The 18,007-nt window shown below is 34.9% G+C and overlaps 1 long non-coding RNA gene across 1 annotated transcript in view; it reads left to right on the forward strand.

The window, feature by feature from the left end:
• The window catches only part of LOC134254833 (uncharacterized), a 255,399-nt gene that overhangs the window by 128,830 nt on the left and 108,562 nt on the right, over positions 1-18,007 (forward strand). The window lies entirely within an intron of this gene.

Here is an 18,007-nt window from a genome sequence, read left to right on the forward strand (position 1 = left end):
GCATTTCAAAAAAAATTACGGGCATGATTTAGTTTGAATTTTCTTTTTATGAATTTTGAGTATATCACGTATACATATACATGTAGTTTCAGCAAGATCACGCCATTTTAAACAGAGTTGCCTCTCTTTGTACATAAAAGATAAAAATCTATATATATATATATTACCTAACAACAAAATTTTTTGATAAACGTGATAACTTCAATTAACATTCCCTTCCCTTATATTTAAGTAGAAATTCACTTTTAACACCTCCGTATATGGTGTTTGTAAACGTGTTCCAATTGATTCGATGCGCAAAAACATTCCTTACGTACTACCAATGTCTAAAACGATTGGTGTACATAAGGTGCTTACTCCTCTATGGCACCTGATCCAACCCCATATATTTTTAAGGGCCGAGTCTCTTACACTTCCGATTCGTCAATATTGTTTCAGTGGACCTGACAGGGGATGCTTTCTTATCTAGAGCACCTGATCCCATCTTTAATAATTTTAGATTCGTGTTTGTTCTGCCCCAATTTGTATTGTCTCAATGGAATTGTTCGTTATTACATTTCATCGATCTGAATTGAAGGTACTCTAAATAATAAAAACTAATTTTTGAATCAAGATATTTAACTGCAACAAACACAAACCCATAAAAACCCATTAAATATCGCGAGATGCCAAAAGTAATTGAACTAACGGCAGTAACACTTATAGTCTGGTAATTTGGGAGACAAAAAAAAAAAAAAATGGTCAAAATAGGATTTTCATAATTTACATCATATATGTAGATGAATATTCAGTCTTTTCTCTAATTCAGTGCTTGGGGTTTTGGTTAAAAAATATGTAAACTAAGAAATAGTTTTGTATTGTTGTTCTCAAGTTATTATTTTGACTCGGGGACCAAAAAACTTAGAACATACTTCGTCAATATTTCATATCACTATAATTTTTTAAGAAATTATTTTGAATGGAACAACATTTTTATACCAATTTTAGGGATTTTAGTATTATATACAAACCTTAAATTTTTCATATACTGGTATATGTCTATTATATCAACGTATTCAATTTTTTATGCCCCCGTAAACAAAGTTTCGGGGGTAAATAGTTTTTGTCGTGTCCGTACGTCTGTCTGTCTCTCTGCCTGTCTCTCTGTTTGTCTGTCTGCCTTACCCATAACTTTTGATTTATTGGAGCTATGATTTTCATATTTAACAATTTGTTTTCCTTGTGACGAGACCTTTCTTTGGGTGGCAAAAAATTGACCTTTTGACATTGGAATTTGGCCCACTTTTACGAAAAAATTCCAAACTTACTTTGGCTATATCTTTTGAGTAGTAGATACCAGGACATTTATACTTCACATATGTATTTTTGTGGCAAGACCTTTCATTGGTTACCACCAATCTTGACCTTTTGACTTTGACCTTTAAGATTTACGTACTTATGAAAAAACTTTAACCTTGGCAATAACTTCTTTAATGGTAAGAGCTTGAGCTTTCATATTTCACATATGTAATACTTGTAAGAAGATCCTTCATTGGATACCAAGAACTTTGACCCTTTCAACTTGACCTTGGAGTTTGAGCTACTTTTAAAAAACAAACCATTACCGTATTTTTAAAAAGACAAGAGCTAGTGCTTTCATACTTTATTTATTTAATCCTTGTGACAAGACCTTTCATTGGATATCAAGACCTTTGACCCTTTGACCTTGATCTTTGAGTTTTACCTACTTTTTAAAATTTTTAACCTTGGCCATAACTTTTGAACGGTTAGAACTAGAGCTTCCATACTTCACATATTTATTTTTTGTGTCAAGACCGTTTATCAAATACCTATAACCTTGACCTTTTGACCTTGACCTTGGAGATTTCCGGACTTATGAAAAACTTTAACCTTGGCAATAACTTTTGAACGGTCAGGGCAAGGGCTTCCATACTTCCCATATGTACTCTTTGTGGCAAGACCTTTTATTCGATACCAATAACCCTGGCCTTCTGACCTTGATCTTGAAGATTTCTGTTCTTATGAAAAAAACTTTTACGGCTATAAGCTGGGAACAGATGGCGATAGGGCTTTCAGATTTCATAATTGTATTTCCAGTTAGAAGACCCTATTTTTTGTACCAATATATAAAATTTGCATTTAAGAAAAGTTAAATCTTCACTTTATTGCCATACGAAGGCATCAGTGTTTCACAAACACATCTTGTTTTTTATTGCCAAGGTTAATGCTTTTTCATAAGTCCAGAAATCTCCAAGGTCAAGGTCAAAAGGTCAAGATTAATGGTATACAAAAATGCCCTTGCCACAAAGAATACATATATGTGAAGTATGGAAGCTCTAGCCCTAACCATTCAAAAGTTATGGCCAAGGTTAAACATTTTTAAAAGTAGGTCAAACTCTGAGGTCAAGGTCAAAGGGTCAAAGGTTTTGATATCAAATGAAAGGTCTTGTCACAAGGATTGAATAAGTAAAGTATGAAAGCACTAGCTCTAACCAGATATGGTCAAGGTATGTTTTTTAAAAGTAGGTCAAAGTCAAAGGTCAAGGTCAAAGGGTTAAACTCTTGGTATCCAATGAAGCGTCTTCTTACAAGGATTACTAATGTGAAGTATGAAAGCTCTAGACCTTATCGTTCAAAAGTTATTGTCAAGGTTAAAGTTTTTTCATAAGTAGTAAATCTCCAAGGTCAAGGTCAAAATGAATTGGAAAAACTTTTTTATAAATTTATCTGGAATAACAAAACAGAGAAAATCTCAAGAAAAACAATGCAACTTTCCAAAGAGAATGGTGGGCTTAATATGACAAATATTGACTATTTTATCAAATCTCTAAAATTAACTTGGATCAAAAAATTATTCTTCACAAAATCTGATCGGATTCCACTGTTCACTGAAATAACAAAATGTAATACTGAGTATTGTACACCTGGCCCATTTTGGACCAGAGTATACAAAAGTTAAAGCAAAGAACACACAAAATAGCTGTTGGAAAGAAGTACTGCATATATTTTAAGTTTGGTAACATGCAGTTTGAACCAGGGAGACATTCTGTTGGAACGTCTCTGGTTTAACAATACAATCATGGTTTAAAATAAGTACGTTTTTTCAAAACCATTGTATGAAAAAGGATTTATTGTAGTTGGTGATTTATTTGATAATAATGGTGATTTTTTATGCTTTGGTGATCTTGTCCAAGAATATTCCTTTAAGATCCCTTTTACTTTATACGAAGGTATAAAAATAGCAATTTTGCTTTCTTGGTTTAATATTAGAAATATAGGCATAAAATCTATCATGAGACCTTGTTTGCAAAAATTTGTGGAAATTCTCAACAAAGATAAAAACGGTTCTAAAACAATTTATGATACATACATGTCTCTGTGTATATATACTTCACCAAAGTGTGAATCAAAATGGGCTAATATTAGAACTGCAGTTACATCAGGGGCCCGTTTTACAAAAGGACTTACGACTTAAGACCAAGTTTAATTATTCATATAACTTTTTTTTATTAACATTATATCGAAAATTACTTTAAACTTTTTGAAAAGAATGTGCTTAAGATATTTTTACATTGGCAATTTCAAAGAAAATTATTAATTTTGCAAAATTGTACAATAATCTGAAGTTTTTGGTTTTAGTCGTAAGTTCTTTTGTAAAATGGGCCCCGGGAATTTAATTGGGAACTGATTCATAAAAAACATTATTCGATAACAAAAGACACAAGGCTTTTATGGTTTAATTTTGGAATTATACATAGGATTCTTGATACAAATAAGTACTTATAAGTACTTACTTTTGTCTAAAATTAGAGAAAATGTCAGCAAGATGTTGAATCAATTACACATCCCAGATAGCAGGATGTTATTGGACCTTTGTTGGGCCAACAATGCTCCTTATATTGGGCCACCGTTTGTATTCAACATTGGGCCATCGGTAATTTGCTCATCGGCCCTTAATCAAACCAATGTGTTGGCTTATTGTTGGGCCAATGTAACAGTTAATATTGGGCCACTGTTGGGCCAATGTATTATTTCAATATTGGGCAAACGTCATTTTTGTACAATTGGGCCATTGTAAGCAGTTAATGTTGGGCCAACGGTAATTTGCTCATCGGCCCTTAATCAAACCAACTTGTTGGCTTATTGTTGGGCCAATGTAACAGTTAATATTGGACCACTGTCGGGCCAATGTATTTTTTCAATGTTGGGCAAACGTCATTTTTGTGCATTTGGGCCATTGTAAGCAATTAATGTTGGGCCAACGGTAATTTGCTCATCGGCCCTTAATCAAACCAACTTGTTGGCTTATTGCTGGACCAACGAACGGATATTATTGAGCCATTGTTTGGCCACTTATTTTTTGCAATATTAGGCAAACATCATTTTTAGGCCAACGTTGGTTTGTATCTTATTGGCTCTCCATCATGAAAACTCATTTGCTCTTCACTGGTAGGCCATTTGTCCTCAAAATTGACAAACAAATACATATATTAAGGTTATACTAGTTTTGTAGTACAGTTTAATGGTAAAAGCCCTTTAATACTATCTATATATGCTAGATTAATAGTTAAATACATATTCTCAATATATATCTCATAGCATTAATTTAAAAAAACTGAGGAAAAAGAAATCAAAATATAAAATTAAATTATAACATACTAGTATTTTATTGCGCAGTGCATGAAGAAAACATTAATAAAGAAATAAAAGTTGATGCTCACTTCAAGCGATACATGTAGGGTTACATGAATGTATACTTCCTTTCTGATGTAAATTTATGCACAAGTTCAGTAAATTGCAGGTATCAATAAGCAGGTCCAACAAATAAACAAAGCCCCCTGTTCTTAAAATAATACTAAAATGAATCCCGTCATTTTGTTAACTTACACAAAAAAATGTTTCTGCCATCTGCATCGTGTTTGTAAGGGTACCTGTAAAGTGCGAAACGAAATAGAAACGAAACGAAACGAAACGAACTGAAACGAACTGAAACGAAACGAAATCTGCCGAAACGAAACGAAATCTACCGAAACGAAACGAAACCTACCGAAACGAAACGAAATCAAGACGAAACGAAATCAAAACGAAACCTGCCGAAACGAAACGAAACCAAAATTTTTAGAATGTTTATATGGTCTATTTTTTACTTCATATGAAATTTATATAGTTCAAGCACCACAGGCGATAGTTTCGCTTCAAGTTCCTACATAGGCGTCGGAAGGAAATTGAAAGTTGGGGGGGGGGGGGGGGCTTAACCAACAAAAAGGTAAACTCCAGTTTTCAATGCCTATGTAATATATATCTTTGCAAGAAAGTGGGGATGGAGGCTAACCCTTCCTCCCCGCCGCTTCCGACACCTACTATGTCATATTTTTTTAAATATCTTACTGAATAATTTACCTACTTAAAAATTACATCGTTCGCTTCGAGAGACTTTTTATTTGTCAGTTAAATAGTTTAAGACGTCTATGGTCAAGCCTCTTTATTGCAAACCACTCCTTTCTTCCTCCAAAATTACCTCGATAAAAATAGGACCGTATGTACGTAGAATGGATACACAAGATTTCGGTTGGAGTTACATATATAATTGAACAAAAAAACCCAGACACCTTGGAATGGAATACTAAATACTCTAAGTCTCTGGTTTATCCTATGTTTTAAGATATTCGCAATACAACAGTACAGTGACTTTATTTCGACCCGTACATAAACGAGCCTTTACATGTAACACATCAATTTTGATAGATATGTTGAATCTAGATAAATAAGGACTGAAAATAAGAGTAAGATATAAAAATTAGAAAATACTGCACATATTGAAACTATACATGCATAGTACGCTCGTGCATATTTGCAGCTTGCAAACACGTAAATGCATCATTAGACTGAGAAGGGAGCATAATTTATCGGTAATTAAATTTTATATTAACAAGTGCTTGAAGTATATGAATTTTATTTGAAGTAAAAAAAAAAAGTCCACATGTAGTTACACATTTATAATTATATGCATGTACCTTGATTTAAAAAAACCATTTTGATAGTGTTGTTTCGTTTCGTTTCGTTTCGGCAGGTTTCGTTTTGATTTCGTTTCGTTTCGTCTTGATTTCGTTTCGTTTCGGTAGGTTTCGTTTCGTTTCGGTAGATTTCGTTTCGTTTCGGTAGATTTCGTTTCGATTCAGTTCGTTTCGTTTCGTTTCGTTTCTATTTCGTTTCGCACTTTACAGGTACCCTGTTTGTAACCGACAAACAGACACAGAAAAGGGCAGAACTATAGGTTTGTCACAGTATATAACAGAAAAAAGCTAGGCACTGCCACTTTCCATCTGATCCCTCTCTTAAGTCTTCTCTTCTCTCTCCCGAGTCTCCTTCTCCCCCTTCTTTTCTTCTCTGTCTGTTTCTTCCTCCCCCATCCCTGTCCTTGGCATACCTAAGCTATTCTTTGATTATGTTCTGAATGTCTTTTTAGAATCTCCAGTAGCACTAAAATTGTAGTATTTGGTACTTAATACATTTGTTACTTTTCTCAGTAAAGAGTAAACATACGATTAAATTTACAAGTATATCACTATATGTTTAAGCTGTCAATTAAGGAAAAACCGTCTTTTTTGTTCCATGGTGTGATTAAGTGATTAGCTTGCATGATGAAGGCATTTATGCATAAAATTTCTAAGCTTGATCATCAACATCATCACAACGATTTTGATTCATGCCCCATATAAAATACATGTATAGAAAAGTCGTTACACTGAACAAATTTTAATTGAAAGAACCCAATTTATGTTTAGCACTGAATAAATTTAGTTTTAACTTCAACAAGTTCAACAATTTCAAAATGTTTGATCATGTGCTGGACGTTAAGTGTATATAAGTAAATTAAGTGGTAGACTTCTAAAATGTATTTTACTAGTCACACATTTCAATCTAAATAAGGGGCAAATTATTTATTGTCTTAACTGTATTAAAAGTTTAAAACACATTTGTTATTCTATACTTTAATTTATTTTTCTTGTATAAAAACAATTTAAAACATTTAATCACTGATAATTATGTTCCCCAAACGAAGTTGGGGAACATATTGTTTTTACTCTGTTTCTTATTATTATTATTATTATTATTCCTGGGAAAATTTTGTCTTTGAGTGATCTTGTAAACTACACATCCGACATAGGTAAAACCTTTTTAGGGTCACTGGGGATGTTATGTAGATTTGCCGAACGAAGGTCATTTTGCGCGCACGTGCTTGCAAGAGCGAGCACGTGCAACACGTTAAATGGCCAATATAAGGTATATTGACTTAACTTTTCTATTTTTTGATGAAATGCTTTGAAACTCATAATGTAAGGATATATTAGTAGTATAGACAAGATGACATGGTCAAAATAGCAAGATCTCACGCGCATGCACGTGCGCTTTGCTCTGATTGGCTGAAACTAAAGTCTCAATATCTTTCTTGTTTTTTGACGAAATCCTTTGAAATTTTCAACATAGCCATGCATTACGATATCCTACAACATGATACATAGCAATTATCATGAAAACACGTGTATGCACGTGCGCTGCAATCTGATTGGCTGAAACTTCAAATAGCTATATCTCTCTAGGTTTTCAACCAAACAGGATGGGTTTTGGAACATAGATACATATAATGGACTTCTACAAGAGGGTATGGTCACCATGCACATGCATACACGTGCGTGTACTTGCGCTGCAATCTGATTGGCTGAAACTTAAAACAGCTATAACTCCCTTGATTTTCAACCAAACAAGATGGGATTTGGAGCATAGATATATATATAATGGACTTCTACAAGAAGGTATGGCTACCATGCACATGCATACATGTGCGTGTACGTGCGCTGCAATCTGATTGGCTGAAACTTTAAATAGCTATAACTCCCTTGGTTTTCAACCAAATGGGGTGAGATTTAGAACATAGATAGATGTAATGGACTTCTACAAGAAAGTATGGTCACCATACTCATGTATGCACGTGCGTGCACGTGAAATAATACACTTGAATGAGCGTTTGTTTTTTTTTATACTTTTGGATTAAATACTTTGATATTTAGCATATTAAAATATATAGATCGTGTAGACAATATGATATGGTCATTACGCACATGCATTAACATGTGTAAGTGTGCAATGATAAAATTTGAATGAACATAGTACACTTTTGGGTAAACGTTGTTAAAGTCTCAAATGCATAGACTTTGTCTTATTTAATTACGCTTACAGGGAATATGACTATAAAAGGGAGTTGGGGAGCGTTTGGGGAACATCTGTAACGGTCCCCGTTACAATTAGCACTAGTTTATTTTGTTTTGATAAATCATAAGACTTTTAACAAGCCTTGTAAATTCATTTTAGCTAGCTTGTACTTTCAAGTAGGATTGGTTGTAGATTTATTTTTGATTGTAGAGACGATCAGATTTGTTAATATACATATTTGTAACAATTAAATGTTTATACACATTGGCCCAATGTTGGTCCAAAATATCGGGCCAACATTGGGCCAAGGAGCAAAATGACACTGGACAAACCTCATTTGGCAGCATCGGCCCAATGTTCCAACTGACATTGGTCAAACAATGTCGCATTCATTGGGCCAATGTTGGCGCAACGTTGGGCCAATATCTGTAGAAATAACACTCTGCACTGGGCCAGTGTTGGCCCAACATATCGGGCTAACATTGGGCCGATGAGCAAACTTAAACTGGGTCAATGTCATTTGCCAACATTGGCCCGATGTAACCGATTACATTGGCCCAACGTTGGCCCAATGTTAGCATGCCATCTGGGGTACAGTGTTGACCCAACAGCATCTGGCCTCTGCACTTCCCCGTGTCTGCTTTGCGCAGATTTTTACATGATATCGTTTAAAAACTAAACATTAATTCAGCTGTGCCGAGGCAAATATATTATAAATACTTACAAAGTGGATGCAGATATATGCAAGGTATCAGTCTCATTACGCTCGCTCGTGTCAGATTAAAAATGGCGCGGATATTACAAGTAGCCCGGTTGTTGTCTACCCATGATGCTCAGTCAGATTCATGGTATACTGGGCCAACGTTGGGCCGATGCCAATCTCCAAACAAATATTTTCTCTCATGATAATAATTTTATGATATAATGCGAACAGTTAGCCCAACATTAGCGCACCATTATACATAACCAGCTATCGATATTCCATGTTGGGCCATTGTTGGCCCAATAAAGGTAACCCAACATAGATAATACATGTACAACCATAATGTAAGATTGGGCTAACGATGTTCTGCTATCTTGTTTATTACAAATAAAAACTAGTGCTAATTGTAACGGGGACCGTTACAGATGTTCCCCAAACGCTCCCCAAATCCCTTTTTGTGCCTAATTCCTGTAAAACATTTTTAAAAAGGGATCAGTATCAAAGGATTTCATCAAAGAATTATGAAAGCTACAATGATATCAACTATATGTCATTTAACGCATTGTACGCGCACGCACGTGCATGCACATGCAAGATGTTCATGGCATGTTGTCTAAATCATTAACATATCTAAATATCGTTAGAATCAATAAAAAAAATCTTTAAGATACAAATGTTACTGTTTTTCAAAAATATTGGTCTTTTTTCCTTATTTCGCACGCGCACGTGCATGCATGCATGTTCGTGTTTTCAATTTGGATAGTAAAATAATGTAGCAATGCATTATATCTATTCATATTCTAAATCTTATTCCGTTTCGTTGCAAACTAAGAAAGTTATAGAAATCTAAAGTTTCAGCCAATCAGATTGCAGCACCGGTGCATGCGCATGCTTTTCATAGTAATTCTTATATACCATGCTGTAGATCTTTATAATGTATAATCATGTTCAAAATTTCAAAGAATTTTGTCGAGAAACAAGAAAGATATTGAGACTTTAGTTTCAGCCAATCAGAGCAAAGCGCACGTGCATGCGCGTGAGATCTTGCTATTTTGACCATGTCCTCTTGTCTATGCTTCTAATATATCCTCATATTATGAGTTTCAAAACATTTCATCAAAAATTTAAATAGTTACGTCTATATCAATTATAATTGGACATTTCTGGTGTGGCATGTGCGCGCTCTTGCGAGCACACGTGCATGCACATGGTTTCATTATAATTCTTATATATCATGCTGTAGATCTCACTAATGTATGACTATGTTTAAAATCTCAAAGGATTTTATCGAAAAACAAGAAAGATATTGAGACTTTAGTTTCAGCCAATCAGAGCGAAGCGCACGTGCATGCGCGTGAGTTCTTGCTATTTTGACCATGTCATCTTGTGTATTCTACTAATGTATCCTTACATTATGAGTTTCAAAAAATTTCATTAAAAAATAGAAAAGTTACGGCAATATCCATTATATTGGTCATTTCACGTGTTGCACGTGCACGCTCTTGCAAGCACGTGCGCGCAAAATGACCTTCGTTCGGCAAATCTACATAACATGCCTACTGACCCTAAAAAGGTTTTACCTAAGTCGGATGTGTAGTTTACAAGATCACTCGTGGACAAAATTTTCCCAGGAAGAAGAAAAATAATAATAACTAGTGCTAATTGTAACGGGGACCGTTACAGATGTTCCCCAAACGCTCCCCAACTCCCTTTTTGTGTCATATTCCCTGTAATCTCTATTAAATAAGAAATACTTTATGGAATTTACACTTAATCAAGATCTTCCCAGAAAAATACAAAATATATTTAAAAATAGGCATTGCACGCGTGTTCATGTGCGTAACGACCATATTATCTTGTCTACAATATCTCAAATTTTAATATACTTAATATTAAAGCATTTAATCCAAAAGTATTAAAAAATTCACTCATTCGAGTGTATTTTTAATTTTACTCATTTAACGTGCACGCACGTGAAAGCACGTGCATAATGACCACACCTTTTTGCAGAAGTCCTTTATATTTATCTATGTTCTAAATCCCATCCTGTTTGGTTGAAAAACAAGGGAGTTACAGCCATTTGAAGTTTCAGCCAATCAGATTACAGCACACATGCATGCGCGTGATTTCATAAATTTTTATCTTTATCGTATTGAAGAATATCTAAATGAATGACTATATTTTAAAATTCCAAACATTTCGTCAAAAAACAAAGGAGATATAGCCATATATAGTTTCAGCCAATCAGATTGCAGCGCACGTGCATGCGCGTGATTTCATGAATTTTTTCTATATCATATTTTAGGATATCTTAATGGATGACTATGTTTTAAATTTTAAAGCATTTCGTCAAAAAACAAAGGAGATATAGCCATTTAAAGTTTCAGCCAATCAGATTGCAGCACGAGCGCATGCGCATGCTTTCATGAAATTTTTTATACATCATGCTGTAGATCTTCATAATGTAGGACTATGTCCAAAATTTCAAAAGATTATGACAAGAAACAAGAAAGATATTGAGACTTTAGTTTCAGCCAATCAGAGCGAAGCGCACGTGCATGCGCGTGAGATCTGGCTATTTTGACCATGCCATCTTGTCTATACTACTAATGTATCCTTACATTATGAGTTTCAAAAAAATTCATCAAGAAAAAGAAAAGTTACAGCAATATCCATTATATTGGTCATTTCATGTGTTGCACGTGCGCGCTCTTGCAAGCACGTGCGCGCAAAATGACCTTCGTTCGGCAAATCTACATAACATGTCTACTGACCCTAAAAACATTTTACCTTAGTTGGATGTGTAGTTTACAAGATCACTCGTGGACAAAATTTTCCCAGGAAGAAGAAAAATAATAATAATAAGAAACAGAGTAAAAACAATATGTTCCCCAACTTCGTTTGGGGAACATAATAATAACTAGTGCTAATTGTAACGGGGACCGTTACAGATGTTCCCCAAACGCTCCCCAACTCCCTTTTGATGCCATATTCCCTGGAAGCTTCATTAAATAAGACAAACTCGATGCATTTGAGACTTAAAAACGTTTACCCAGAAGTGTACAAAGTTCATTCAAATTTTAGCATTGCACGCGTGCGCATGTGAATGCATGTGCATCTTGTCTACACAATCTATATATTTTAATATACTTAATATTAAAGTATTTAATCCAAAAGTATTAAAAAGATACGCTCATTCAAGTGTTTTTTTGATTTTGCTCATTTCACGTGCACGCACGTGCATACATGAGCATGGTGGCCATACCTTCTTGTAGATGTCCGTAACATCTATCTATGTTCTAAATCCCACCCCGTTTGGTTGAAAACCAAGGGAGTTATAGCTGTTTAAAGTTTCAGCCAATCAGATTGCAGCGCACATACATGCACGTGTATACATGTGCATGGTGACCATATTTTCTTGTAGTAGTCCAGTATATCTATCTATGTTCCAAATCCCATCCTGTTTGGTTGAAAATCAAGGGAGTTCTAGCTATTTAAAGTTTAAGCCAATCAGATTGCAGCGCACGTGCATGCACGTGTTTTCATGATAATTGCTATATATCATGTTGTAGGATATCCTAATGCATGGCTATTTTCAAAATTTCAAAGGATTTCGTCAAAAAACAAGAAAGATATTGAGACTTTAGTTTCAGCCAATCAGAGCAAAGCGCACGTGCATGCGCGTGGGATCTTGCTATTTTGACCATGTCATATTGTCTATGCTACTAATATATCCTTATATTATAAGTTTCAAAGCATTTCATCAAAAATTTAAAAAGTTACGCCTATATCAATTAAATCGGTCATTACACATGTTGCACGTGCACGCTCTTGCAAGCACGTGCGCGCAAAATGACCTTCGTTCCGCAAATCTACATAACATGTCTACTGACCCTAAAAACATTTCACCTTAGTCGGATGTATAGTTTACGAGATCATTCCCGGACAAAAAAGTACCCAGGAAGAAGAAGAAGAAAAATAATAATAACTAGGGCTAATTGTAACGGGAACCGTTACAGATGTTCCCCAAACGCTCCCCAACTCCCTTTTGGTGCCATACTCCCTTTAAGCTTCATTAAAAACGACAAACTCTATGCATTTTACACTGTAACAACGTTTCCCTGAAGTATACCGAGTATATTCAAATTTTAGCATTTGCACGCGTGCACATGTAAATGCATGTGCGTAATGACCATATTCTCTTGTCTACACTATCTATATACATTAATATAATAAAATAATAAAGCATTTAATCCAAAAGTATTAAAAAATACGCTTTATCAAGTGTATTTTTGATTTTACCCATCTCACGTGCATGCACGTGTATGCATGTGCATGATGACCTTACCTTTTTGTAGGAATCCACTATGTCTATCTATGTTCTAAATCCCATCCTGTTTGGTTGAAAATCAAAGGAGTTATACCCATTTGAAGTTTAAGCCAATCAGATTGCAGCGCACGTGCATGCGCGTGTTTTCATGATACCAGCTATATATTATGTTGTAGTATATCCTAATGCATGACTATGTTTAAAATTTCAAAGCATTTCGTCAAAAAACAAAAGAGATATTGAAATCTTTGTTTCAGCCAATCAGAGGGAAGCGCACGTGCATGCACGTGAGTTCGTGCTAATTTGACAATGTCATATTATCTAGACTATTAATATATCCTTATAGAATGAGTTTCAAAGCATTTCAATAAAAAATATAAAAGTTATGGCTATAATAAGTATATCAGTCATTTCACTCATTTCACGCGCACGCACGTGCATGCGTATGCGCGCAAAATGACCTTCGTTGTGCACACCTACACTTGACACCTATTAACCCTAAAAAGGTTTTAACTTAGTTGGGTGAACAGTTTCTGAGAACACTCGCGGACAAAAAAAGTACCGGAGAACAAAGAAGAAAAAAAAGAATAATAATAATAATAATAAGAAACCGAGTAAAAACAATATGTTCCCAAACTCCGTTTGGGGAACATAATAATAAGAAACAGAGTAAAAACAATATGTTCCCAAACTTCGTTTGGGGAACATAATAAGGCAGCAAAATTCAAATGTTCATTTCTCTACTAGGATTTTTACATCGGGCTCGGAGTTGATTTTATTCAGAAAGACAGGACTGGGTTTAAGGCCACTAGGGGTACCACACCGGTAATTGACCAATCAAAATGAACTTAGTCAATTGAAGTTCCATACATTTAAAGCCGATTTTCCTTTCTTTTGAGAGTTTTTTTTTTTTTTTTTTATTTCCTTCCAGGCCATTTTGACAACTCTGGTACCTGTGCCTAGGAAATTTTATCTACTCTGTGAATAAATAAAGTTTTTTGACAAGAACTTTTTTTCCAGGGCATAGGGGGCTACTTCCAGGGGTGCTTTTGAGATGTTTATAAAGACATTGAAAACACGTGGATTTGAGGGTAGCCCTATTTGCAGATGCAAAAAATTCAGAAAATGCCGTGTACGTACCCTGGTTTTTTGGTGTCAGCTAATGTGACAGGTATTGTTTAACACCCCCTCATTAATATTTTTTTCATGAATTCAAAATACCTGATGTTTTACGGGGAAGAAATGTGTATTGCTTTTTAATATACCGAAACTCGCTATTTCTTGGGATTGTGTAATTCTAAAAAAAATTCAGATAAATTTCAAAGGTAAAATAAAAGAAGAATGTTTGGTATTAAAATATTAATTCATATCAGTAGAACTGAGTGCTATTAACGACATCTAGAGAAATAGGCTTTAAAAGGTGTATATCATATCTTTGTTCGTCTGCACTTAGATTTCAAACACGACAGAATTTGTAATTTTTGCCGTAAAAATTCATAATTTCTATATACTTTAGAGACTTACCGTAAAACTTTCAGGAAGCTTTCTATGAAGTCTTTTCTGCACCTTAAGTGAAATTTTGTGTCGATCCCAGGTGTCGATTGAGTTTCAGAGAAATTTTCTACATTGCTATTGATTTTTTTTTTCAGGAGAAAGGGGGGGGTGTGTTGACTTACTTATTCTAAGCATTTGTTAAAGTGAGTTTTTAAATACATCTACGAACTTGAACTGGATTGTGACCTTTGGATCAAGAGGTCAAAGGTCAAGGTCAAAGGTCAAGGTCATCAAAGCATTTCATAATACGACTATATCAAGTAAATCGATTATTTAACGCATTGCGCGCACACACGTGCATGCAGGTCCTTGCATTCAAGTTTGATTGTAGCATGATGTAGGAATCTGTCATATCTATTCATATTCTAAATTCCATCCTGTTTTGTTGAGAATCAAAAAAGTTATAGGCATTTAAAGTTTAAGCCAATCAGATCGCAGCACACGTGGATGCGCGTGGTTTCTTGAAAATTTTTATATATCATATTTTAGGATGTCCTAAGATATGATTATGTTTTAAAATTCAAAGTATTTTGTCAAAAAACAAGTAAGATATTGAGATTTTTGTTTCAGCCAATCAGAGCGAAGCGCACGTGCATGAACGTGAGTTTTTGCTAAAGTGACCATGTCATCTTATCTACAGTACTAATCTATCCTTATATAATGAGTTTCAAATCATTTCATTAAAAAATATAAAAGTTATAGCTATATTAAGTATATAAGTCATTTCACTCATTGCACGCGCCCTCACGTGCATGCGTATGCGCGCAAAATGACCTTCGTTCCGCACACCTACACTACACCCCTATTAACCCTAAAAAGGTTTTAGCTCAGTTGGGTGAACAGTTTCTGAGAACACTCGCGGACAAAAAAGTACCGGAGAAGAAATAAGAAGAAAAAAGAATAATAATAATAATAATAACTAGTGCTAATTGTAACGGGAACCGTTACAGATGTTCCCCAAACGCTCCCCAACTCCCTTGTCGTGCCATATTCCCTGTAAGTTTCAATAAAGAGGGCAAAATCTATGCATTTAAGACGTAAACAACATTTTCCCAAAAGTATACCAAGTATTTCAAATTTAAGCAATGCAGGCGTGCACATGTGATTGCATGAGCGTAATGACGATATCATCTTGTCTACACTATTTTACTCATATGCACGTGCACGCACGTGCATGATGACCATACCTTCTTGTAGGAGTCCATTATGTCTGTCTATGTTCTTAATCCCATCCTGTTTGGTTGAAAAACAAGGGAGTTATAGCCATTTTAAGTTTAAGCCAATCAAATTGCAGCGCACGTGCATGCGCATGTTTTCATGAGAATTATTATATATCATATTGTAGGAAATCTTAAAGTATGCCTATGTTTTAAATTTCAAAGCATTTTGTAAAAAAACAGAAAAGATATTAAGATTTTTGTTTCAACCAATCAGAGCAAAGCGCACGTTCACGCACGTGCATGCATGTGAATGGTGACCATACCATCTTGTAGGAGTCCTTTATGTCTATCTATGTTCTGAATCTCATGCTGTTTGGTTGAAAACCAAGGGAGTTATAGTCATTTAAAGTTTCAGCCAATCAGATTGCAGCGCACGTGCATGCGCGTGATTTCATGAAAATTTTTTTATATCATATTGTAGTACATCCTAATACATGTTTATGTTATAAATTTCAAAGCATTTCATCATAAAACAAAACAGATATTAAGATTTCTGTTTCAGCCAATCAGAGCAAAGCGCACGTGCATGCGCGTGAGCTCATGCAAATTTGACCATGTCATCTTATCTACACAGCTTATATATCTTTATATGATGAGTTTCAAAACATTTTATCAAAAAATATTAAAGTTACAACCATATTAAATATATCAGTCAGTTTACTCATTGCACGCGCCCGCACGTGCATGCGAATGCGCGCAAAATGACCTTCGTTCGGCACATCTACACAACATGCCTACTAACCCTAAAAGGGTTTTAACTTAGTTTGGTGAACAGTTTCTGAGAACACTTCCGGACAAAAAAGTACCGGAGAAGAAATAAGAAGAAAAAAGAATAATAATAATAATAACTAGGGCTAATTGTAACGGGGACCGTTACAGATGTTCCCCAAACGCTCCCCAACTCCCTTTTGGTGCCATATTCCCTGTAAGCTCTATTAAATAAGACATACTTTATGCAATTTAGACTTAAACAACGTTTTCCAAGAAGAATACAAAATATATTTAAATCTTAGCATTGCACACGTGCTCATGTGAATGCATGTGCGTAATGACCATTTCATCTTGTGTACACTATCTATATATTTTAATATACTTAATATCAAAGCATTTAATCAAGAAGTATTTAAAAAATACACTCATTTAAGCGTATTTTTAATTTTACTCATTTCACGTGCACGTACGTGCAAGCATGTGCATGATGACCATACCTTCTTGTAGGAGTTCATTTTGTCTATCTATATTCTAAATCCCATCCTGTTTGGTAGAAAAACAAGGGAGTTATAACCATATAAAGTTTGAGCCAATCAGATTGCTGCGCACGTGCATGCGCGTGTTTTCATGATAATTGTTATATATCCTATTGTAGGACATCCTAAAGTATGCCTATGTTTTAAGTTTCATCGCATTTCGTCAAAAAACAGAAAAGATACTGAGATTTTTGTTTCAGCCAATCAGAGCAAAGCGCACGTGCATGCATGTGCATGATGACCATACCTTCTTGTAGGAGTTCATTAAGTCTGTCTATATTCTAAATCCCATCCTGTTTGGTTGAAAAACAAGGTAGTAATAGCCATTTCAAGTTTTAGCCAATCAGATTGCAGCGCACGTGGATGCGCGTGTTTTCATGACAACTGTTCTATATCATATTGTAGGACATACTAAAGTATGCCAATGTTTTAAATTTCATAGCATTTAGTCAAAAAACAGAAAAGATATTGAGATTTTTGTTTCAGCCAATCAGCGCGAAGCGCATGTGCATGCGCGTGAGTTCGTGCTAATTTGACAGTGTCACGTTATCTACACTATCAAGATATCTTTATATAATGAGTTTCAAATCATTTCATTAAAAAATGTAAAAGTTATAGCTATATTAAGTATATCAGTCATTTCACTCTTATCACGCACGCGCACGTGCATGCGTATGCGCGCAAAATGACCTTCGTTCTGCACACCTACACTACACACCTATTAACCCTAAAAAGGTTTTAG

This window comes from Saccostrea cucullata, unplaced genomic scaffold (assembly GCF_032062105.1).
Source record: "Saccostrea cucullata isolate Sc308-1 unplaced genomic scaffold, CSIRO_AGI_Scuc_v1 ctg75, whole genome shotgun sequence".
Taxonomy (NCBI): Eukaryota; Metazoa; Mollusca; class Bivalvia; order Ostreida; family Ostreidae; genus Saccostrea; species Saccostrea cuccullata.